The sequence below is a fragment of the Mastomys coucha genome, unplaced genomic scaffold, assembly GCF_008632895.1.
Source record: "Mastomys coucha isolate ucsf_1 unplaced genomic scaffold, UCSF_Mcou_1 pScaffold23, whole genome shotgun sequence".
Classification (NCBI taxonomy): Eukaryota; Metazoa; Chordata; class Mammalia; order Rodentia; family Muridae; genus Mastomys; species Mastomys coucha.
Genome location: NW_022196906.1, coordinates 85490906 through 85515147, shown reverse-complemented (window position 1 = coordinate 85515147; position 24242 = coordinate 85490906). Strand labels below are relative to the sequence as shown.

At 38.6% G+C, this 24242-nt stretch overlaps 1 long non-coding RNA gene and 1 pseudogene across 1 annotated transcript in view; one reads left to right on the top strand and one right to left on the bottom strand.

The window, feature by feature from the left end:
* Positions 1-3286: 3286 nt before the first annotated feature.
* LOC116073679 lies at positions 3287-4194 on the top strand (annotated as a pseudogene).
* Positions 4195-6777: 2583 nt separating this feature from the next.
* The window catches only part of LOC116072440, a 34534-nt gene continuing 17069 nt past the window's right edge, over positions 6778-24242 (bottom strand). Inside the window, exons 3-4 of the long non-coding RNA XR_004111450.1 lie at positions 15420-15570; positions 6778-7328 (exon numbers count right to left, since the gene is read on the bottom strand). This is a non-coding gene — a long non-coding RNA (uncharacterized LOC116072440). The remainder of the gene's footprint in view (positions 7329-15419; positions 15571-24242) is intronic.

Genomic DNA, 24242 nt, shown 5'->3' with positions numbered 1-24242 from the left:
CAAATCACTACTAAATTTGTCTACACTTTTAATTAATATTTAGCCATGTGAATAAATAGTATCCTGTGATGTGTAGTCATGCTTTCATTATTGAATCATATTGCCACCAATGCTGAGTGGTCAAGTACTTTCTAAAGAATTCTGAAAGTGTGACAATGTTCTGATTAATATATTAGTATCAAAGGTGCAAATTTTCATCAAAAATAAACCCTGATCATATACTAAACTTTTTATTTCCTTGGAAATTAAGATATATACAGTCTAGAAATAATTCTTTTAAGTGACCATTCTATAAGTAAAATTGAAGTACAATAGGAAATAAATATTTTTATTCACAAGCATCCAGAAAACTTAAACTTTTAAGTACATGTACAAGAAATAAAAGCAAGACACAAATCAAAGTTCAAAATGACGCAGAAGTGTCCAGATAGAAGGAGGCAATAAGAAGCATTGAGGATGGCAATCACTCTGAAAGCTGCTATTTTGAAGAGCGATACACTCAGTATATAAAGGAAAGAAGCAGTAGTACTGCCAGCAGGAGGTCCTGACATATTCTTACCTAGACTATTGTCACATCACATCACTGATACTTCTGAGATCTCTTCCTTTTGATCTATGAATTTTTTGTTTATATGTGTTGTCTAACTATTCCTGGGATGCTGTGGGAAAAGAGTCTGTTCAAGGAAGAAAAGGGCAGTGATGGTACACTATAGAAACAGTACCACCCAAGTCTACTGTGATGAACCAATGAGCTTACAGGAGCATGGATAACTGGTAAGTTGCCTGTGTATCAGTGACTCAGAAACAGCTACATTACTGAAAATTCCCACCCACCTCCAGCGATCTCATAGAAGCTTTGTCATCGAGTCCTGCCATCGGTTAAACTTCTCTGTAGATCCCAGGATCACATGCAGGTGGGAGGCAGGAGGAAGTAGTAAAGTCAGATTCTGAGCAAATGTTTTTTACCTTTCTCCTTTACCTCCTCTAGAGAAAGTCAGCCATCCCTAGTTCTCACTGTGTCCTGCTTAGTTCATTGCTGCAACTAAAGACCACAATGACCAAGTGAGGAAAAAGGTACACTAGAGTAAGCTCACATTGTCAATTGTCTATTACGTAGTAAGCTACTATGTGTAATATAGCAAAATGATAAGTTTGAAATAAATGTATTAGTAACCACAAGAACTCGAGTCTCATTATTTTTTTGAGGTACTTTGTCCTTTGGGGAAGATGCTATTATTCTAAGCTGATCTATTTAGCTAAATATTGAGAGAAACCTCTGTAATTTTACTTTTCATCAAGATGTTCAACTCTTCTTGAGAATGCTAGAACACCTCAAGTGATTAGTTCAAAAGTATATTATATGTGGGGATATGTAAAAATAGTCATCTTTCAAATTTTGTCTCTTTTAATTGAATAATTGAGTGGCTAGGCTAAAACTACCTAAAATTTCCTGTAATGCAACCATATCTACTGAGAATGAGCAACTTGGACAGTAGATATTTAATTCTATGATCGAAACAAATATAAAAATAATATAAGTTTTAACTCCACTCTAATATTAAGTGAAAGCTAAACTGACAAAAAAAAACCCAAACAAACAACTCTACTAGATTCATAGGAGAAAGAACGACATGGCTCCAACTTCTGTAGCCAAAATTAGCAAAATGAATGAATTTCAGAGCATAGAACAATGCATATAAACTATTCAAGGGGAAAATTCTAGAATAAGAGAGCATGAACTGTGGGCTTCTGGAAATCCAGTGTGGAGAACTAGAACATGAACAACAAAATAAGGAGGCTAGAGAGCTAGCTTAATGGTTAAGAACACTGGGTACTCTTTTACAGGAACTGAGTTTGATTCTCAGAACGTGCATAGTAGCTGACAAATATTTATAAATCCAATCTCAGGAGATTCAGTAGCCTGTTCTGGCTCTGTGTGCACCAAGCACACACATGGTGCACAGAAATATATGCAGACAAAACACTCACCTATGTGTGTATGCAAATATATCTTTAAAAACAAAATCAGGGATCCTGGTAAATGACAGTCACTTTTAAGATAGGCAAACAAGGACCAACTACATGATGTCTGCTAAGCTGGATCTACGTTGTATATATAATGACACCTACACATTAAAGAAAATATTCAGACTAAATTCTATCATGGTATCTGTAATAGAAATAAATGAATATTGTTGAGTTTCACACAGCAAACACCAAAGAAAAAAAGTTATCAGGGCTAACACAGAAGGTTAAATAATAATTAAGGGCTCAGTTCTCTAAGAATTTTTAAATATTTAACATATGTACCTAATAATAGTGCATCAAATTATTTTCTGAAGCAAAAGTGATACAATTGTGTAAAAAATAGATCTTCCTTTATTGGAGTTGGAGCATTCAACATAGTTTGTCAAACTATGTAGATCTTGAAAACAAAAGACCCAATAAAAATACATTTGATTTTACTTGCTCATACCTATAATCTTATAACATTTGTAAGGCTAAGGCAGGAGGATTGCTGAAAGTTAGGGTCCACCTCAGCTACCTTGTGACTCACAGGATAGACTGAGCTACAGAGAGACACTGTCACAAACACATCCTTTCTTCTCTCTGTCTTTGTCTCTCTGTCTCTCTCTGTCTCTCTGTCTATCTGTCTCTCTCTCTCTCTCTCTCTCTCTCACACACACACACACACACGCGCACACACGCACATATACACACAAACACACCTCCATCAGTCTACTGAATATTATGGTATTTTTATAGAGATTATCTAATCCTAAAGTAACCTATGACACATTACATGAAACTTTCACATATATATATATATATATATATATATATACATATATATATATATATATATTCTAGTTGATAAAACAAATCATTACAAATTTACAAGAATAGAAATCAACCTGGGAAGGTGGTTCAATGCTAAATTGTTTTGAGGAATAAGCATGAGGAATGGAGTTTGGATCCCATAACTCATTAAGAAGTAGCTCCTTATTTGAGTACTATGATATTCTTCATAAAAATCAGTTTGGTTCTACAGGCTTAAACTAAAGACACAAGCAACTGGTCTCTTGTCAGTAGTTGGCTTCATAAGACATCTATGTTTATAATAAAGGACAATATTCATTTCATCCAGGAAGATCAAGGAAGAGAAGTTGACTGGTGCTAAAATATTTTTAATTGCCACTTCTGTACCAATCACTGAACTGGGCACTTGACAAGCATCACTTCTTAATCCTCAGAACATTCAAGGGAGGGTGCCATTTCCTGAGCCATGAATAAGCTGAAGGACTGCCCATTGCGGTTTCTTAACTTCATATCTGTGGACCACTTGAAGGTCTGTTCCCAGTTCATGGCCTGCTCAAAGTCTGATGGCATTAGTACTGAGGAGTTGGACACTGCATCTGGAGTTTGAGACCCTGTTATCCTCTGCAAGGAGTCAACTGTGTGTCCTGGAAGCTGAAACCCAGATACTTATTGATAAGTAAGATAAGAAAGGTGACTGATGATTCCTGAAGCTAGGTAGAGACCATGAGCTTGGTGCTCCCTTCAAACAAGAAGCAGAACCTGGAAGCGAAAGCAGGACATGGGCCAGCCCCTGGCCCAGGATGACCCAAATCCAAAAATGTTCAGACCAAGATTCAGGAATATGAATTTACTGATGACTCAATCGATATGTCTCAAATCCCCAAGAATGATGCTCCCACCAGGTTCAGGGCTTCTGCGGAGCCGCATTGTGCTGACATCACCAGTGAGGAGATATGAACACTAGAGGAGCTCCTGAAGCTCCCTAAAGGTGAAGAAAAACATTGTAAGATTCTTCGTCTAGGGAAAAATTGTTCTCAGCACTGGACCCAAGAGGATCTGGTAGAGGAGCAGAAGGATGGGACTGACAAGAAGAAGGCCTCATAGGACAGCTGACTGAACTAAACACAGAAATGTAGATGTCTTGCTGAAGAAGTTTGAGGACCAGCCTAGGCAGTTCCCTTTGGTTCTCTTACATAGCACCTGCTGTAGGCCCTCATGGAGGAAAATATTTACCCTATGGAGGACTCTCCTATTCCTGACATGTCTGGGGAAGAATCAGTGGCTGATGGAGCAAGCACCTCTCCCTGAAATCAGAACAAACCTTTCAGCATGCCACATACTTTGTGTCATCTCCCTGGCCTGGCGGAAGTCTAGAAGTCCTTTGAAGCCTAGGCCAGAATCTGCCTATTAAATAACAGTCTCAGGGCTGAAACACTCTCAGGACACTAAGGTGAGCTTTGTACAGCCAGTATGCAAGGCTTTACTGTGCTGGCCTTGACCTAGTATCTGCCTGAAGTCCCAGATGAGCACGCTTGTTCCTTGTGCCCTTTCCCTCTTACCTTCGCCATACCTCTCCCTTAAGGACTTCTTTCTTGAGGTTTTATAAAGGACAAACTTAAGAATAAAATGACTGCTGCATTTTGTTTTGTTTTGTTTTTAATGTTACAAAAATATTTTTATTTAACTTTATCATTTCTACATTATTTCTTTCCCCCTTTCCATTACATGATCCTTTTATTTCTTCATTACAGGTTCCCATAGCACTACTAGTCAAAAAACTCTGGTTATTCTAACAATATCCTAATTCCTTTGTTTCCTAACATAATTGGAGATGTATTCAAGGTACCAAACAAAAAAATTCAAACCCAACAAAATGCCAGCTCTGAGAAGAAAAAGCAGAAACAAAGAACCACCCCTAAGCAAGAAACTATTTAGAATAGACACCAAAGAAAGAAAGATAGAAAGAAAGAGAGAGGGGGAAAGAGAGGGGGGAAAGAAAGAAAGAAAGAAAGGAAGGAAGGAAGGAAGGAAGGAAGAAGAAAGAAATCAGTTTTCTTCAGTGTAGTGTCACTGGGTATATCAACCATTTTCCAGGATAGGACCCAAGCTATCAACACAACACAGACTCCACAGTGTGTAGGGATACTCTTCATTTTGTTTTGTATTGGAATTTTTGCTTGTTTTATCAAAACAAATTGTGTGGAAAATAAATTTAATGCTCATTTCTGAAGGGAAATGGAGTAAGACTGGATCTGAGGGAGGAGGGATTTAAGGAGAGGGACTGAGAGGGTTGAAGAGAGGAGAAATTATAATTGGGAGGTGATGTATGAGAGAAAAGCAAAATTTCTTAAAAAAATTAAAGAGAAGACTAAAATAAAAACACTTCTATTAAAGTTATTTTACAAGAATAGGTTTCTTAGTATTCATCATAGCATACTTTACTTAAAATTCCATTATCTTTAAGCATGTACAAACTATGTTAGGAAAGGCTGTGCAGAGCAATTTCTAAGCCACTTGAGAAGAGCATGTTTACTATTTTGTATCACATATATTCTGTTACCTTGCTCAGCACACTGGGCTTCAAATGACTTGCAGTTAATTCTCATTGCCCTATACATCCATTTAGTCCAGTCATTACAGATAACACTCAAAGAACAAACCAAATAAAACAGTTCCAAGTAAAGTATTTTTCCCAGCGATCTATACTTATCCAGAAAATATTTCAAGAATTACATCTTCAGAATAAATTGGTAACCTCTCAGAAGAACACAGAGTCAGGAAAAATATTCTGTGGCAGGGGTATGTACTTATGACAACAAAAGAAAGGGGCTGTGTAACCATATTCTAGACCAATATGTCAAGTGTATATGTTAGGTAGAATTAGTTCTCAGCCACCCTCATTATTTATACATTTACTAAGCACTGTATACATTTCATAAGAAAAATAGCTCTATAAGTAAAACATACTTCCTATAGAAAGATAATATTAGGGCGAGTGAAACTGCTCAGCAGGTTAAGGCATTTGCCCTCAAGCCTGAAACCTTGAACTCCATTCCTAAAACTCAAATGGTGGAAGGAGGGAACCAACTCCCACAAGTTGTACTCTGGCATCCACATATGTGTCATGCAAACACACACCCACATACATACATAAACACATACATACATAAACACATACATACATACACACACATGAAAATTAAGTAATAAGTAGAACTTTGAAAAATAAAACTAAAGGATCATATTAAAGAGAAGGCTCAAAGAAATGAACTTGTCAAAGTCTGAATGTGTTTATGGAGTCAAATGTGCTTTAACATACAAAAATCATTTTAGAAATTTTTTAAAAATCTTACATTTTGAAGACATTCACCTCCCACGCTTCTAATGCAATGCTCTTTAGCTGCGAAGCAGAACAATTTTAGAATCACAACTTTCAGCGAACCCAATCAACTGATAGAATGGCAGACCTGTGCCTCTGCTGAGATGACTATGCTGATGAAGCCAAGTGGGCCAATTTACCCTGCTAAAGGAAGTTCCTCAGACCTCAGCCTGACATCTTGCAAATGGGAGCCATCAGTCACAGGGAAAGGCTGGTGGAGGTGTCAGTGGCATACAGCCAATTTATCCCCATTGTAGTAAAGCAGCTTCGAGTCCAGCCCAGATGAAGCTTACGCCACAGCATTTCTCTTGTTAATAAAAGAAAGAGCTATCATCCAAACAAGACTGATCTAGCATGGCTCACTGTATAAATCTGATCTGCCAAAATGAACTTTTAAGACCAAATGGTTCCACAATTACTGAGCAACACATCAATTTGCGATTTGATGAGGACTGAAGTAAAAATGATAGGAGTATAGACAGACTTCAAAATACTGTACACACTTAATTATAATGCATCTTGGGCCAACCTTCAAAAACAATTCACAGCTACTGAAAAAGAAAGTGTGACTTCTAGCAGAAACTTCACCAATTAATTAATTAATATAGAAACCATCCAAGTTTTGTGAGTCCAAGGTCTGTTTCACCTATTAATGAGGGAACTAAGAAGATGCCAAAGGCAGTTTCAAAGAAAATTTGGGAAACTGAAAGTTCTCGGTCAGTGGGAAACAAAGAAACTGAAGTAAAAAGTGCCAAAAATAGGCATAAAATTGGTAAGACACCAAACGCAACTATCTCATCTAATTACCTTTACAGAATTATAAGATGACCTCAATCAGTTGTGTAAAGAAAATCAAATTCTCTTAGAGTACATTTGAAGCAAAAAAATAAACAAGCAAAACCAAAAAATAACTAATGGTTACATCTTACCATCAATATTTTCATTATATCTGAGTGATTGCTGAGATGCGGTTTCGAAACACTTGCAGCTGATGCTTGGGTACAAAGAAGCTGATAGTTATAGCCAAAGACATCGACAATGTCTTTTACGTAGTGTTTTAGGGTTTTGCAACAATGCCACACTGTTCAACATGTAGTCTATGCTCACTGTTCACAAGTACCAACATCACCTGAAAATGGAAATTTGTAGTCTTAGCCCCTGTCCTAAATATAAAATCAGAATATTGGCTTATAAAAGATTAAGAGGGAATTCAAGTAACCACCAAATTTTGAAGCAACTCTCACTAATCTGATATTTAAATAATTAACATAAGATGGTAATCATCTTTTGCCTTATTACAAGGCTGAGAAATTTTCTCTACATTACCATTACCAAGAAACTGATACTGTTCTAAAACCCTTAAATGAAATAAACTGGCAAATATGCCCCCCAATAGACAACAAATAAGACTATTCAAATAAAAAAAATTCACTCCCCAGCCTTACCCCCAATCTCTGCCCATGATCCTCACCACCAGGGGCCTGCGTGAGTGGACTTGGACACATTCAATATCAGCAAACATGCACTGGAGTGGTCTTAAATATCATGATTTATGTATCATTGATTTATCTCTGTTAAGAGGTGCTACATCCTTGCTTCCACATGTGTCAGTCTCTTTTAGAAATTACCAGATCAAGAGACGAGCAGAGGGCAGTGTCTACATAGTAAGCAATCAGTAGAAAGTGTTCTATTTGAATGATAACTAGGAAAGAACACAACGATTTTAGTGAATGTGTTGTACACTTAGTATAAAGTTGTTAACAAATTTTGGGTGGATGTGCCAAGCTAGACTTGATGTTAACTACATTTTATTAAAGGCTGATAAGCAGTCTGCTGCTGACTATTAAAATGAAGAGCATAGTAATCAGAGAGGAGGCAGTCTACGGACACATCAGAAAAATGGAAATCCTCATTTAAGTAAAAAAAAAAACTCACTTTGAAATAATAGGAGAATAGCCTGTCCAAGACATTCAAAGTTTTACCATTTTTCAAAATATATTTACAGAGCTTGCCTTAGGGGAGTTCTCCAATCCAGGCACTCAGGAGGTACTAAAGATCCACAGCCCTCTCTGCCCCTTCCCTGCAAGCGGAGAGCTTGCCTTCAGGGATGGCTCCAACCCAGAGACTCAGGTGAGATCACCATTTTCTCTCTGGTGACCTTCTAAGGCAGGACCAGCTGGGAGGCACAGGCCTCAGAAATGGCAGGGCAGCCAGCACAGGATGCTTTCTGCCTCCCTCTTCACCTAGGAGGTACTGCAGATCCACAGCCCTCTCTGCCCCTTCTCCGCTCCTGGAGAGCCTGTCTCCAGGGTTTGTTCTGACCCCAGGACTCAGGAGGAATGACTGATCCACAGCCCACTGCACACAGGTCTTACCAGAGGAGAGCTGATCTCCCAGAAGTGATGAAACAGACTTACAGACCAACAGGAGGAACAAGCTCCAGCCAGAGACAGCAAGAACATCTAACACCAAAGATCAACAGATGGCAAAAGGCAAATGCAAGAATCTTACCAACAGAAACCAAGACTACTTGGCTTCATCCGAACCTAGTACTCCTACTACAGCAAGTCCTGGATATCCCAAAACACCAGAAGAGAAATATTTGGATCTAAAATCATATTTCATGATGGTGATAGAGGAATTTAAGAAGAGCATGAATAACTCCCTTAAAGAAATATAGGAGAACACAGGTAAACAGGTTCAAGCCCTTAAAGAGGAAACACAAAAATCCCTTAAAGAATTACAGGAAAGCACAACCAAACAGGTGAAGGAACAAAACCATCCAGGACCTAAAAATGGAAGTAGAAACAGTTAAGAAATCACAAAGAGAGATAACTCTGGAGATAGAAATCTTAGGAAAGAAGTCAGGAACCATAGATGCAAGCATCACCAACAGAATACAAGAGATAGAAGAGAGAATCTCAGGGGCAGAAATAAAATAGAAAACATTGACACAACAGTCAAAGAAAACACAAAATGCAAAAAGTTCCTAACCCAAAACACCCACGAAATCCAGGACAAAATGGGTAGACCAAACCTAAGGATAATAGGCATAGAAGAGAGTAAAGACCTCCAACTTAAAGGGCCAGTAAATATCTTCAACAAAATTATAGAAGAAAACTTCCCTAACCTAAACAAAGAGATGCCCATGAACATACAAGAAGCATATAGAACTCCAAATAGACTGGACCAGAAAAAAATTCCTCCTGCCTCATAATAGTCCAAACACCAAATGCACAAAACAAAGAAAGCATATTAAAAGCAGTGAAGGAAAACGAACAAGTAACATATAAGGGTAGACCTATCAGACTTCTGGCCAGAGACTATGAAAGCAAGAAGATCCTGGGTTGATGTCATTTAGACCTTAAGAGAACACAAATGCCAGCCCAGGTTATATACCCAGCAAAACTCTCAATTACCATAGTTAGAGAAACCAAAATATTCCATGACAAAACCAAATTTACACAATGTATTTCCACAAATCCAGCCCTTCAAAGGGTAATAAATGGAAAACTTCAACACAAGGAGGGAAACTACATCCTAGAAAAAGAAAAAAAGTAATTTTAAAACAAAATTAAAAGAAGATAGCCATATGAACAGAATTCAAACTCTAACAACAAAAATAACAGGAAGCAACAATTACCTTTCTTTAATTTCTATTAATATCAATGGACTCAATTCCCCAATAAAAAGACATAGACTATCAGACTGGGTATATAAGCAGGACCCAACATTTTGTTGCATACTGGAAACCCACCTGAGTGACAAAGACAGACACTATCTCAGAATAAAAGGCTGGAAAACAATTCTCCAAGCCAATGGTACCAAGAAAAAAGCTGGAGTAGCCATTCTAATATCGAATAAAATCAACTTTCACTCTAAAGTGATCAAAAAAGATAAGGAGGGACACTTCATATTCATCAAAGGTATGATCTACCAAGAAGAATTTTCAATTCTGAACTTCTATGCTCCAAATGCCAGGGCATCTACATTCATACAAGAAACTTTACTAAAGCTCAAAGCACACATTGCACTGCACACAATAGTAGTGGGAGACATCAACACCCCACTCTCTGCAATGGACAGACCATGGAAACAGGAACTAAACAAGGACACAGTGAGACTAACAGAAGTTATAAAACAGATGGATTTAACAGATATCTATAGAACTTTTTATCCTAAAACAAAAGTATTTACCTTCTCCTCAGCACTTCATGGTACCTTCCCCAAAATTGACCATATAATTGGTCACAGATCAGGCCTCAATAGATACAAGAAGATTGAAATAATTCCATGTATCCTATCAGATCACCATGGACTAAGACTGCTCCTCAATAACAACATAAACAAATAGAATTCCCACACATACATGGAAGCTCAACAACATTCTACTCAATGATAACTTGTTCAAGGAAGAAATAAAGAAATTAAAGACTTTCTAGGGTTTAATGAAAATGAAGCCACAACATAACCAAACTTATGGGACACAATGAAAGCAGTCCTAAGAGGAAAACTCATAGCTTTAAGTGCCTACAAAAAGAAACTGGAGAGCACATACACCAGCAATTTGACAGCACATCTAAAAGCAATAGAACGAAAAGAAGCAAATTCACACAAAAGAAGTCGAAGGCAGGAAATAATTAAACTCGGGGCTGAAATCAAACAAATAGAAACCAAAAGAACTATACAAAGAATCAACCAAACCAGGAGTTGGTTCTTTCAGAAAATCAACAAAATAGATAAAACCTTAGCCCAAGTGACTGGAAGGCACAGAGACATTATCCTAATTAACAAGATCAGAAATGAAAAGGGAGACATAACAGACACTGAGGAAATCCAGAAAATAATGAGAACCTACTACAAAAGCCTATACTCAACAAAACTGGAAAACCTGGATAAAATGGACAATTTTCTAGACAGATACCAGGTACCAAAGTTAAATCAAGATCAGATCAACGATCTAAACAGTCTCATATCTGCTAAGGAAATAGAAACAGTCATTAATAGTCTCCCAACCAAAAAAAAGCCCAGGTCCAGATGGGTTTAATGCAGAGTTTTATCAGAGCTTCAAAGAAGACCTAATACCAATACTCCTCAAACTATTCCACAAAATAGAAATGAAAGGTACTCTACCCAATTCGTTCTATGAACCCACAATTACTCTTATACCTAAACCACACAAAGATCTAACAAAGAAAGAAAACTTCACATCAATTTACCTTATGAATATTGATGCAAAGATACTCAATAGAATTCTTGCAAATCAAATCCAAGAACACATCAAAACGATCATCCAACATGATCAAGTAGACTTCATCCCAGGGATGCAGGGATGGTTCAATATTCAAAAATCCATCAACGTAATTTACCATATAACAAAGTCAAAGAAAAAAACATGATTGTTTTATTAGATGCTGAGAAAGCATTTGACAAAACAATTTGGTATTGGATAACCAAATGGGGAGGACTCTTTCCTGCACAAAACAATTTCTCCTTAGTTGTCTGTGGTTCTTCATCTAGGGTTGAATCCTGTGAGGTGAGCTTTCCCTGTTCCGTATTAGCATCTCCTATGGTGTCACCATTTTAAAGTCATGTTGATGAGAGTTTATCGTGTAGTCATTCTGACATTTCCAGGAGCGACAATCTCACAGCAAAGTTCCCTGCTTCTCTAGCTCTTAGAATCTTTTTGCCACCTAATCCATAAGGATCCCTGATCCTTGGGTGTAAGAACTATGTTGGTAGTATATCACTTGGAATTGGATATCCCTCAAATTCTTCTCTGCATTTTTATTAGTTTTGGTTTTCTGCAATGGTCTTCTCTGTTGCAAAGCCAAGTTTCTTTGATGAAGTTTGAGAACTACACTTATCAGTAGGTATAAGAGTAAGTATCTCACATTTTTTTTGCCTTTTTTTATTAGATATTTTCTTTATTTACATATAAATTTCTCCTTTCCCAGTTTCCACTCCAAAAAACAAAGAAACAAACAAAAACAACAAAAACAAACCCCTGTTGCCTCCCCCCACCCCATGCCTGCCACCCCACCCTCTCCTACTTATTGGCCCTGGCATTCCCCTACACTGGGGCACAGAACCTTCACAGGGCTGAGGTCCTCTCCTCCTATTGATGATTGAATTTGTAATCCTCTACTATACACATGCTGCCAGAACCATCAGACCCACCATGTGCAGTCCTTAGTTGGTGGTTGAGACCCTGGGAGCTCTGAGGGTACTAGTTAGTTCATATTGTTGTTCATCCTAAGGAGCTGCAACCCCTCAGCTCCATAGGTCCTTTCTCTAACTTCTTCATTAGGGACCCTATACTCAGTTCAATGGATGGCTGTGAGTCTCTACATCTGTATTAGTCAGGTACTGTCAGAGCCTCTCAGGAGATAGCTATATTTAGGCTGGCTTGTCCTTCCTTCAGTCTCTGCTCCACAGTTAATCTCTGCAACTCCTTCTGTGGGTATTTGGTTCCCCCTATTAAGGAGGAATGAAATGTCAATAAATAAATAACATATTTTTTAAAAAATCTCTCAGGTTAAAAAAATAGAACGTCTATGACTTTTTACCACAATAAAATACCATAACTCTTAATTTATTTCAAAGGTGCTACTCTGAAAATGTGCCCAAGAAGGTGGATTTTAATTGCAAATTTAAGATAATAAGGGGAAAGGAGAAACTGTGTTTCTCATCATAGGCAATAGTATCTCACATTGAAACTAATAGAAAAAAAAGTGGAGAAGAGCCTTGAGCAAATAGGCACAGGGGAAAATTTCCTGAAGAGGACACCAATAGCTTATGCTTTAAGATCAAGAATTGACAAATGGGACCTCATAAAGTTGCAAAGCTTCTGTAAGGCAAAAGACACTGTCAATAGGACAAAACGGCAACCAACAAATTGGGAAAAAATCTTTACCAACCCTATATCTGATAGAGGGGTAATATCAAGAAGTTAGATTCCAGAGAACCAAATAACCCTATTAAAAAATGGGGTACAGAGCTAAACAAAGAATTCTCAACTGAGGAATAACGAATGGCTGAGTATCACCGAAAGAAATGTTCAACATCCTTAGTCATCAGGGAAATGAAAATCCAAACAACTCTGAGATTCCACCTCACACCAGTCAGATTGGCTAGGATAAAAAACTCAGGTGACAGCAGATGCTGGAGAGGTTGTGGAGAAAGAGGAACATTACTTCATTGCTGGTGGGATTGCAAACTGGTACAACCACTCTGGAAATCAGTTTGGCAGTTCCTCCAGAAATTGGACATAGTACTACTGGAGGACCCAGCTATACCACTCCTGGGCATATACCCAAAAGATACTGCAACATGTAATAAGGACACATGCTCCACCATGTTCATAGCAGCCTTATTTATAATAGCCAGAACCTGGAAACAACCCAGATGTCCCTCAACAGAGGAGTGGATACAGAAATTGTGGTACATCTACACAATGGGATACTACTCAGCTATTAAAAACAATGAATTTATGAAATTCTTAGGGAAATGGATGGACCTAGAGAATATCATCCTGAGTGAGGTAACCCAATCACAAAAGAATACACATGGTATGCACTCTCTGATACGTGGTTATTAGTCCAGAAGTTCAGAATACCGGAAGAACAACCCACAAATCACAAGAAACTCAAGAAGAAGGAAGACCAAAATGTGGACATTTCATTCCTTCTTAAAAGGCGGAACAAAATACCCATGAAAGGAGTTGCAAAGACTAACTATGGAGCAGAGACTGAAGGAAGGACAAGCCAGCCTAATATGTCTATCTCCTGAGAGACTCTGACAGTACCTGACTAACACAGATGTAGAGGCTCACAGCCATCCATTGAACTGAGTACAGGGTCCCCAGTGAAGGAGTTAGAGAAAGGACCAAAGGATCTGAAGGGTTTGTAGTCCTTTAGGACGAACAACAATATGAACTAACTAGTACCCTCAGAGCTCCCAGGGACTCAACCACCAACCAAGGACTGCACATGGAGGGGTCTGATTGTTCTGGCAGCATGTGTATAGTAGAGGATTGCAAAGTTGATCATCAATGGAAGGAGAGGCCCTTGGTCCTGTGAAGGTTCTGTGCCCCAGTGTAGGGGAATGCCAGGGCCAATAATTGGGAGACGGTGGGGTGGCAAGCATAGGGAGGGAGTGGCAACAGGGGTGTTTTTTCTTTTTGTTTTTGCTTGTTTGTTTGCTTGCTTTTTGGAGGGGAAACTGGGAAAGGAGAAATCATATGACATGTAAATAAAGAAAATGTCTAATAAAAAAAGAGTAAGTATGTAAAATATAGTTAGGAATTATGCTGTTTAAATTTTATTCCCTTATTTTTAAGAGTAGTGCTTCCCTAGGCTTATGATTATATAAAGTACATGGCCTCTGTTTTTATGAAGCTTACATCCTGTTAAAGAACAGGTACTTGGAGGGGGTATTGTTTTGTTTTTCTTTTGAGATAGGATCTCCCCATGTCTACCTATCTGTCCTGGAACTCACCGTATAGATAAGGTTGGCCTTGAACTCACAGCAATTTATTCTCAGCTTCCTAAGCCATAGAATTGAAAAAGTGTGCCAAAACACCTGAATAACAAACTTATTAAATTAATTAATAAGATAGCAAATATTGCTATTATAACAAAAATTGATAAGGTTAAATTAAATAAGTTCAAAATTTTATGTTTAAATGTCTTGTGTTATGCACAATTGTATGAGAATTTGTGAATAAATTCATAACTAATTTCACCAAACATGTAAGATAGTAACTTAGTGTTTAATGAATACTATGGAAAATACTTGAGTGGACTTAATCTTCTTGAGTGATAGAAAACATTCAATTGCTATGATTTCTTTCCCATGTATCAAGTACTGTGATGTTTTCTCACCATCTTAATCTAATGAGTTTATAAGAAGCCAGACAGATTTAATTAGAGGCTCAGGTGGCACAGAAATATCAGGCATGTGCATGTACACATACAAATATTATGCACATATATTCTTATGTAAATACAAGTGTGAACACGAGGAGAGATTCATTATACAGACATGAATGTGATGTTATTTCTTTCTTTGACTCTGGGAAAAGCTGCTGTTGCTCAATGACTGTGTGTTTCCTGTCTAGGGAGTTTGCTGTTTGTCATAGTAAATTTCAGCCACAGTAACAGTCGATACCATTTGCATTATTTATCCACATCTCCATTCCTGCTTTCCAATTTCTTACCTTTACTGTTCACAGTTGCTGCACGGGGCTTTTAGCATTCAACTTCTATCCCTTTGATATTTCTTCGATGGTCAGTTTTAAACATGCTTCTTATGTAGTGATCCACAGAATATTTTGTTCTCTTTCTCATTTCTCCTTCTTCCAAATAGTTCTGGAAAAGGAAATTTTGCTAGGGATTAGTCAACAGAGAAAAGTACCCATAAATAAAAAACAGAGCACTTTGTCAAATACAGGGATTTCTACAACTCTGATTCCTAAACTTTTCTTACAATGAATGAGACAAAGAGCTGAAGTAATAGCTTAGCAATTAGATTAAGGGAATTTGCTGCTCTTACAGAGGATGTGAGTTCTTTCCAGCACCTATGTCTGAAGATTACCAACCAGCAGTGACTCCACCTGAGATTTATTAGAACCCTCTCACCTCTGCAAGTACCTACATTTCCATGCATATGCCTCCACCCAGACACATATTCATAGACATGATTTAAAACAAAAGTATTTTTTAAAAAAATATGAATGGGACCAAAGAAAAAAATATTATAATTTTCTCAATAAAAGTTCTCTTTTGGATAAAAATAAGTGATGATTCTCTGTCATACAAAATGGATGTTATGATGCAAATTCAAAACACTGAAATGTTTAACTCATTCATATAACTCAGAATGTTTAGATACATTGATTCTTATTATAATAGAGGGATGGTAAGTAGTGGACTTTGAAATCATAGAAGCCATTGATAGATCAATACTACAGCAATAACAGAAAATTTAATTATGAATTTCAGAGTTCCCAAGATGTTAGGGAAGGAAACAATGTGTCATGACAAAGAGTTAAGGAATTAATGGATATTTTAATGAGGCACACTTAATAGAATCTTCCATTTAAATTAAAGTTACAAAGTTTCTAAAAAATTACAAATTTTTTTCTAAGAAAATATTTAATACAGAAATCCTCTCATTCCTTACTTTAATGTTAGACTTGGCATTTCCTCTGAGAAAAATGACTTTCAAAACCCCAAAACCAAAACAAATTTTATACTCCCTGTCAGAGCCTGCTTCTGTGTTGTTTCCTACCTATTTCAACTTGGTGGCATAACTCCACATTAGAATGTGCGTCTTGTGTAAGATTCTAACTTAATTGATGAAAAAAAAGATTAAATAAATTATGTTATTTAATATGCAAATAATTGTGACTTCTCTTTGAGCACCAAGTCTACTTTCTTCCTACGCACTCTAATTCTTCTACACAGGATTTTTCTCACTGGAAGTATCATTAATTTTGGGGGCCAAGAAGTTGTGTGGGCTGTCTTGTACATTGTAGGGTGGCAGCAGCATTCATGGTATTCTTCTACTGGCTGTCAGTAGCAACATACAATTCTACACCCAAAGAGAGAAGGCAGGCGCATGCAAATCAAGGTATGACAACCACAAATAATTTTGCTTAATATTCCTTGAGGAAGCATCTCCATCTCTTTTAAGAACCACTGAAGTAAACATTTGCTGCTCTGTTGCTACAGTAGCAGTGCCATTTAAATGACAATCACAACTGTGGAGAACAGCTTAACTCTCAGAGTATTGTGAAGGAGTTTAGACAGTATGACAACTAATACTCAAAAATTTTTCTGCTTACCAAGGCTGTACCCTTGTCTTGTAATGCGCAAGACAAGGACTTCAAACTAGCAGTTCTAAATATGTACAAGGGAACTCAAAGAGGAATTCATGAGTGCCTGAAGATTTAGAAAACACAGTTGAATGAGAGTGAAAGCAATTCAAGTTATGAAAGTAGAATTTCTAAAAGAGAACCTCTGAAGAAAAACCCAATAACACTTGAAAGGAATAAGTCATTATGTGAAGCAAAAATTCTCAGAGAAGCTTCACCAACAGACTGGATCAAGCGAAATAAAAAATGCAAGGTCTTCAAGACATCTTAGAAGAATTGCATCACTCAGATTAGGAACATCCTCGCCCACTGAAGCCAGACAATAGCAAAATGAAAACAATTGTCAAAAAGACTTAAATAGTAAATTTTACTTTAGCTTGTGCCAAATGTTGAAAAGGACTGCATTTTTGAAAGCCATTAGCACCTTCTATGTCAAAACAACTGGAGCTTCAATTTCAAAGAACTTAGGTGACTTCTCCAGCTTTGCGGTCTATAACCCTCCCCCTCTCTCTGCCTGTCTGCCTCCACAGGGGGGTGCTGGTTCCACTCTGTGTATATAACCTTAGCAGACATACCATCCCTGTGGCTCTGCCATCTAATATCTCAGTTTGTGTCACAATCCAAGTACATCTTACATAGCTTCACATAATGCCTTGTTAGGGATTCCCAATAGGCACACTGACCTTGGCACACATTCCTATTCGCTGTTACTCCTTGAAGTTGCAGAAGTAAGTCTATGGCCTCCTCAACCTTGCATCTTTTATGCCTCCTGAACATTACCATGGGGACTGCACTGTCATCTTGGGATGACTTGGCCTCATTGGACCACAATTGCAACAGCTTCACTTTGTTGAAACTCGAGTAAAACTTGAATAAAAAAACTAGGCAGTTCTTTTAAAGAGAGGAAACCCCTTAGACTGTCCTTTCGCAGACTAGAGCCTGAGCTGCTTGGGGTCTGGTCGTCAAGGTACCTTCTCTATTCTTCTAAGTGCAGAGCAAGAGGCTTAGCTTTAATGGTACTAATGGCTTATACAAATGCAGTCTTTTTCACGAAAAGACTTTGTTTTAATCTAATGATTCTTAGTGTTCTTTCTTCTTCAAATTTCATATTTTTTCTTCCTGCCCAACATGTCCTTCTTTTTTACTGTAGACCTCCTACAAAAAGTAACCAATAAAAACCAATCCATGGCTCAATGACATGCTCTTAAAGTTTCCCCTGTCAAAGGAAATAGTCCATTACCTTTCCAACTGACCCTCATGAAAGTTCTCATGATATAGGTAGAATTTCCAGATTCTTTATCAAAATATCATGCAAATATTTCCACATGAATAGCTTGATAAATTTTTCTACGTTAAAGTTTCAAAGTTTTCACATTTCTCCAAAACCTAACATAGTCAGGTTCAACAGACAACAGCCCTAATTCTCTAATACCAGTTTCCATGTTAGTTACAGTTCTGTTGTTGTCATGAAAATACCACAGAGCAAAACAATTTCCATTAAAATATAGTTCAATTTTGTTCACAGCTCTAGTGGGAATCTGTCTAGAAAGAATGACAACAGAAACAGCAAGCTGGCTTGTCAGTCAGAAAGAAAGATCTCATTTCATCTGCACATAGGAAGCAGAGGGAGAGAGAACAGGTAGTAGGGCCAGACTATAAAACCTCAAGTTCCAGGGCTGTTAATAGTACTGACCCCCCTTTGAGAGGATCAGTGTTGAATTCTGAACATCTACATGGCAGCTCACAACTGAATGTATTGCCAGTCGAAGGGGATCTAATGCCCTTGTCTGTCTCTGTGGGAACTGCATGCATTGTGGGCATACATTTGGGCAAAATATTTATAAACACTAAATAAATTGATAGATTATAAATAGATAAATAGATATAGATAGATATACATAAATTATAGAGAGATGTTAGATCGATAGATTGATCGATAGACTGATCAATAGATAGAGATATAACATTGCAAAAACATTTTTTATTAGATATTTTCTTTATTTACATTTCAAATGACATCCCCTTTCTTGGTTTCCCCACCAAAAAAAAACAAAAAACAAAAACCTATTCCCTCCTATCTCCCCCTGCTCACCAACCCACTCTCTCCCGCTTTCTGGCCCTGGCATTCCCCTACACTGGGGCATAGAACCTTCACATGACCAAGGGCCTCTCCTCCCATTGATGACTGAGTAGGGGATCCTCTGCTACATATGCAGCTGGAGCCATGAGTCCCACCATGTGTACTCTTTGGTTGGTGGTTTAGTCCCTGGGAGCTCTGAGGGTACTGGTTAGTTCATATTGTTGTTTCTCCTATGGGTCTGCAAACCCTTCAGCTCCTTGGGTCCTTTCTCTAGCTCCTTCATTGGGGAATCCTGTGCTCAGTCCAATGGATTGCTGTGAGCCTCCACTTCTGTATTAGTCAGGTGTAAGCTGTCTTTCCGTCCCAGCTGGACATAAGGAGGCAAACACCGAGCTCTTCCCCATGCAGTTTTATTAGGATCCTTGTAATCTTGCTTGTTACATCTTACTTATTTCTACTTACATTTTATTAGTTATATCTTGCTTCTTACATCTTACTTATTACTATTTCTACTTACTCCTATTCCTATTCTTAGTTCTATTCCTACATCTTACTTCTATCCTTACATACTTACTCCTATCTATCATACTTACTCTTCTATATCCCATACTTACTCTTCTATCCCTTCACCAGCCCTAATTCTACATACTTACTTTCTATCTCTACATACTTACTCTTCTAAATCTACATCTTACCTCTAACCCATCACCAGCCCTAATTAAACATACTTACTCCTATCTCCACATACTTACTTACACTCCAGTCTCTCTCCAGACCCCAGCCCTTGTGGGTTAAATACCTTCCCTGGTCCCAATCAGCATCAGCTACGCGGCAAAGCATAATAGGCTGCGGGAATTCATGCCAGCTTGCATCACAAACTAGAGGCACTCAGCTTCTCCAACTAAGGGCTTGATTATCAATGCTCTCTGCTCTGACCAGAGACCAGGTGTTCAAAATATATGTATATAGGGTGGCAGCTGCAGCTCCCCACAGTCAGGCACTGGGAGAGCTTCTCAGGAGACAGCTATATCAGGCTCCTGTCAGCCAGCACTTGCTGGCATTGACAATAGTGTCTGGGTTTGATGACTGTATATGGGAAGGATCCCCAAGTTTTATTAAAAACATGAAAATATGTCCCAGGTGACATACTTCCTCTAGGAAGCCTCCACTTTTAAAGGTCCCATAGCCTTCCTAAACAGTGCCACCAGCTAGGAGATACCTGTTCAAACACGTGGACCTATAGGGGACATTTTACATTCAAATTACAACAGGGATGCACCATGGGTGTGTAAACCAGGGGTGTATTAACTAGGTGATGTGTTCTAGAGTATGAACTAGAGATGTGTAATTCAAAGGTTTTTCTACCAAGGGTACGTGAACAAAGAGTGTGTATGCTGGGTACAAGTGTGTCATATCAGGTGTATGTGCACCCAAATGTGTAGCAAGATTCTGTATAGCAGGGTTCGTTACCCCCAGAGGAGTGTGAAAGAGGGGTATGTTTGTCAGGTATATGTGCAACAGAATTGCATGTACCAAAGATATATATTTCCAGTGTTTGTATACCAGAGGAATGTACTCCAGAGGTGTGTATTAGTACATTTTATGGATCAGTATGTATGAACAAAGGGTGTGTATATAGTGATGTGTGCTTCTAAGCACATCTTTGCTCTTGCTAGTTGCTGGAAAGAAAATGTCTTTCTCAATATGTGTGCATTAGTTGGTTTAATGAGTTACTTGTGTACTGTCTTCTCACTGAAGCTCTGTGTAGAAATTTCTAGTTTCACTCCGTATCCCCCCACTCTATGTTTCTGAAGCCTCCAACTGGCCGTATAGGTTATCTCCCCACACAAGCTGAAGCACTGAAACAACATTAGACTTTAGTTTTTGATTTGTGTAATCAAATCCTCCACTTTTCTCATTGCAGTAAAAAAATAGTTCATGTTTGAGCAAGATTACGAAATGAACTCGCAGTACCAATTCATCTATGGAGTTAAAATGAGAGTGAGTTAGACAGCTACACGGCTAATAAAGCAAGCAGACATGTCCACTGTTATAAAGTTCAGCATGAACATGTTTCTCAAAGCAGCAGAAGTTTAACTTAGAACTTAGAAAACCTGTATTCTTTTAAGAGAAGCCCCTTCATTGAACAAGGAAGGTTTACTATCCTCCCTTTGTGAGAAAATGCAGTGTTGATTAGGAAAATGACTACTGGGTACCTAGCAAATAGGAGTCAGAGACTTGATAAGAAGGACACGGAGAAAACATGTTAGGGTTTTAAAAGAAAAAAATTCCAATCTCCACCTGATTCTGGTTTTGTTTCTCATGAGTCTCACAACATAGTGTCCCCAGCAAGACGGTGCAATGACATCACAGCAGTGTCCATCCATTTAGATGAACCAAATACAGAAATATCTAACTCTTCTGACCAAGCCAACTCAGTCAGTCAACAGGTTCCCCAGTGCAGGAGTGAGGATTAAAAAGGAAAAAAGACAATTAATTAGACAACACTGCAGCATGATCCCAGCCAGTTCTGAGGCTGAGATGGGTTTATTGTTTCCCAATCTGCTCTTATACCATTTTAATTACATGCAAGTAATAAGGTCAAGCAGTACAACAAACACAAATACTCAAGAAACAGGCAAGGCAATAAACAAAGTCCTGTGATCACTCCCATGATCACTGTTTCTAAGGGCTTATCAGGATGACCAAGATATCTGAGCCTGCTTCCCTGTCCTAGCCCATCGTCATATTCATTCCTAAAGCCTACTTCTTTGTTCTAGCCTAAAATCAAATTCTTGCCTGAACTTAGTCCCTGTCATAGCCCAATATCAAATTCCTGCCTGAAGCCCTCTTCCTTGTCCTGGCCCAATATTAGATTCCTGCCACACAACCCCAAAAAGCTCTCCACACACTTCTACCTTAGCATTACCACAGATATTTTGTATATTCAAAATAAATTTACAAAATGGAAAAAAGAAAGAAGATCATAGTCTGAAATAAGATACCAAACAAGAAAGAAGCAAAATTTTAACTTGTAAAGTTGGGGAAAATATATATGTTTAGATTTTTCCTGAAACAAATCGATAATTGTTGTTGTTCCTCTTCCATACACAATTTTTCTTTAAACACTTTGCATCTGATGTTCCTCATCTTTTCTTTCTTGTTTTTATCAGTTATTTTATTTACATTTCAAAGGTTGCCCCCTTCCCAGTCTCCTCTCTGCAATCCCCCACCCCATCTTCCTCCACCTCTAAGAGGGTACTCCTCCACCCACCCTCCCTCACCCACCTTACCCCTCTAGCATCCCCCTATGCTGGGGCAACAAGCCTCCACAGAAACAAGGGCTTCCCCTCCCATTGATGTCAGATAAGGCAGTCCTCTACTACATATGTAGCTGGAGCCATGGGTCACTCCATATGTACTCTTTGGTTGGTGGTTTAGTCCCTGGGAGCTCTGAGGGGTCCAGTTAGTTGATATTATTGTTCTTATGGGGTTGCAATCCCCTTTTGCTCCTTCAGTCCTTCCCCTAACTCTTCCATTAGGGTCCATGGGCTCAGTCCAATGGTTTGCTGTTAAATGTCTACATCTGTCTTAGTCAGATGCTGGCAGAGCCTCTCAGAGGACAGTCATACTAGGCTCCTGTCTGTGGGACTTCTTGGCATCAACAGTAGTGCCTGGATTTGGTGTCTACAGATTGGATGGATCGCAAGGTTGAGGGGGCTCTGGATGGCTTTTCCTTCAGACTCTGCTCCATTTTTCTGTTCCTGCATTTCCTTTAGACAGGAACAATTCTGCGTTAAAATTTTTGAGATGAGTAGGTAACCCCATCCTTCAACTGGGGCCCATGCCAATCTACTGGAGGTGGTCTCTTCAGGTTCTTTCTCCCCTCTGTTGGGTATTTTTGCTAATGACATCCCAGTTGGATCCTCAAAACTTATCACTTCCCTAACGTCTGGGACTTTCTAGTGGTCCCCCCTGTTCCCCACCCCCCCCTGCTACATATTTCTATTCATTCTCGTGACCCTCTGGACTTCTGTATCTTCCTATACCTGATCCTGCCCCTGCTTTCCCAACCCCTCCTCTATCCCTTCCAGGTCTGTCACTCCCTCTACCTCCAGTGATTATTTTATTCTCCCTTCTAAGTAGGATTGAAGCATCCACACTTTGGTCTTCCTTCTTGTTAAGCTTCATATGGTCTATGAGTTTTATCTTAGGTATTCTAAGCCTCAGGGCTAATATCCACTTATCAGTGAGTATGTACCATGTGTGCCCTTTTGGCTCTGGTTTACCTCACTCAGGATGATATTTTCTAGTTCCATCCATTTGCCTGCAAAATTCACGAAGTCATTGTTTTTAATAACTGCGAAGTACTCCATTGTGTAAATATACCACATTTTCTGTATCCATTCCTCGCTTGAGGAACATCTGGCGTTTTTCCAGCTTTTGGCTATCATAAATAAGACTGCTATGAACATAGTGAAGAATGTGTCTTTGTTATATGTTAGAGCATCTTTTGGGTATATTCCCAGGAGTGGTATATCTGGGCCTATAAGTAGAACTATTTCCAATTTTCTGAGGAACTGCTAGACTGTTTTCCAAAGTGGTTGTACCAGCTTGCAATCCCACCAGCAATTCATGAGTTTTCCTCTTTCTCCACATGCATTAACCCACCTACAATATCTTTTAACCAAAATTTGTTCTGCCTACAAGATTTGCAGGGACAAAGATGGAGCAAAGATTTAGGAAAAGGCCAATGAATAACTGGCTCAACTTGAGACCAATCCCACAGGAGAGATCCAGCCTCTGACACTACTGATGACACTCTACTATGCTTGCAGACAGGAGTCAATCATAATTGTCCTCTGAGACAGTTCACCCAACAGCCAATGGAAACAGATGCAGCCAAACATTTGGTGGACCTTGAGGAGTATTGTGGAAGAGTGGAGGGAAGGATTAATGGAGCCAGAGAGGTCAAGAATGCCAAGAAAATCTACAGAGTTAATAAACTCCCAGAGTTTGGGAGTCTCCCACCCAGAGACTGAACCACAAAGCATGCATGGATTGGACCTAGCCCCCCCCCCCCC